Source organism: Eptatretus burgeri, chromosome 9 (assembly GCF_056783735.1).
Source record: "Eptatretus burgeri isolate ZD-2024b chromosome 9, Ebu_testis_v1, whole genome shotgun sequence".
Taxonomy (NCBI): domain Eukaryota; kingdom Metazoa; phylum Chordata; class Myxini; order Myxiniformes; family Myxinidae; genus Eptatretus; species Eptatretus burgeri.
In genome coordinates, this window is record NC_140969.1 from 9,903,602 (window position 1) to 9,906,101 (window position 2,500).

Here is a 2,500-nt window from a genome sequence, read left to right on the forward strand (position 1 = left end):
AGGGTGAAGGATCACGTAAATAATTCTAGCATCCGGAACTTCACCAAAATCTAATCAATTTGTCTTCATCACAAACCTAACTTGTTCACCAAATTTCGTCCAAATCCATCAATAACTTTTTGAGATGTCATGCTCACAGACAGCCAGACAGACAGAGAGGGGTGAAATCGTAATCCTCATCCACCTGCAGTGGTGAAGGTAAAAAAAAATCTTCTGATATTCTTTGGAATCTTGTGAGTGTGTCATCAAATCTCAACAGATCGCATGGAAAATGCATGGAGGTACTTGTACTGTTCGGCATAGCAGAATTATTATATTTATAAGACTTTTTCCTTGTTTGACCAAACACCCAGATATTGCTTTTGAAATTGTTCTTCCAAAGAGCCAATAGTAGTTTTATCAACCTTGGATTAATAGCAATTATCGATTATTTAATCTCTGAAAGACTGTTTCCATCAAATGCCCCAAGAGCAACAAATGCCCGATTGTGTGATACTTTTATAAAGGTAGTGTAATAATGTAGTACTAATTGCTGTCTTGTTGATTGCTTTGGATATCCCTGCAGATGGCAGAACCAGCATTGTAATCTTGAGTTCTGGTTCTGCAGCATCCATTTCCTCTGTGGACACCAGTTATATGAGTTTCATAGCATCCTTAGCTTCTGTTATATGAAACATATTGTGGCTTGTACAATTATCCCTGTGTCGTAAGAGGCGACCAGGGTTGCGGCAGGAAGGGCATCCGGTGTAAAACATGTGCCAAATCACTATGCGGATCATACGGATGATCCGCTGTGGCGACCCCGAACGGGAGCAGCCGAAAGAAGAAGAAGAAGAAGAAGATTGTGGCTTGTACAATGTACAGTCCAGATCAGTGTGTTCGCACTGTTGTAACAGAATGAGACAGGTCGTGACAGGTGTTCTCATTTGTTATGGTACTTTCATTAAACGGAAAAATTTTGTGCTATTTTTTAGTGGGTTGGTAACGAAATGAAGGTAGAACATTTCAGTATGTTGTGCTCAGTACTGATTAAAATTGCCCGAAACTGGCCTTACATTATACAAGGCCAGTTTAAAGTCATTTTACCTGGGCTTGAGAGAGCCTCATGGAAATACAGTACCATCATAAAAAAGGCAAATACTAAACAGCATCATGGAAATTATTCGCCTTGCATCCTCAGGTTGTTTGAAGGAAATTTAATGTTATCTTTTACAAGAGCCTTTAGGATGATGAGGACCTCTGTTCATAGAAGATTAAGGAGTCATTTCAATAAGCACAAAAATAAATAAAATGATGAGCAGTCAAGTAGCAACACTGTGCTCCTTGGCTACCTTCATCTCAGGAAGAAAAAAAAAAAACCTATCAATCAAATGTTTATTGATTTGGATCGAAAATATGAATTTGATCGACACCTGATAATGACTCATCAATGATATTTTCTTGGTAAATGTGATGGATTAACAACTACAACACTTCATTTGAGATGCTCATGTATAGTTTACTTTGAGTTGTGATCACACATGTTTGAAGATTCTCTATGTGAATGAAAGATTGCTAAATATGACAATCTTGGATTCTTCTCACCCAAAATAAGCTGTGTTAATAACAGTAAACATTGTCTTAACAGTAGATACCACGAGTGTAGGCTTTGAGTAAATTGTCGATGCTCATAACATCCACACATGGTAACTCCTGACTGACTGTGTTTTAAACATGTGTGTGTGTGTGTGTGTAAATATATATGTATGTATATACATACATATTTATTTACATATATATATATATATATATATATATATATATATACATACATACATATATATATATATATATATATATATATATATATATATATATATATATATATATATATATATATATATATATATATATAAAAGCCTGGTGTTGGCGCAGTGGTTAGGGCAGTGGCTTGGGATCCAAAAGGTCCTGAGTTCAAGCCCCGTTGGGCCACTGAATTAATACACCAGGGGGTTGACTCAGCCTGTCATCCTTCCGAGGTCGGCGAAATGAGTACCAGTATACTGGGCCGGTGTATACCCCGGTTAAAATAGGTGTACCATATCCCTGTGCCGTAAGAGGCGACCAGGGTTGCGTCAGGAAGGGCATCCGGCGTAAAACCTGTGCCAAATCACTATGCGGATCATACGGATGATCCGCTGTGGCGTCTAACGGGAGCAGATGAAAGAAGAAGATATATAGATATATATATATATATATATATATATATATATATATATATATATATATATATATATATATCTTCTTCCTCTTTCGGCTTGCTCCCGTTAGGGGTCGCCACAGCGGACCAACTGTCTCCATTTTGCTCTATCCTCCACATCTTCCATTGACACTCCAACCACCCGCATGTCCGCCCTCACCGCATCCATGAACCTCTTCTTTGGCCTTCCTCTTCTCCTCCTGCCTGGCGGCTCCATCTTCAACATCCTTCTCCCGATATACTCCATTTCCCTCCTGTGCA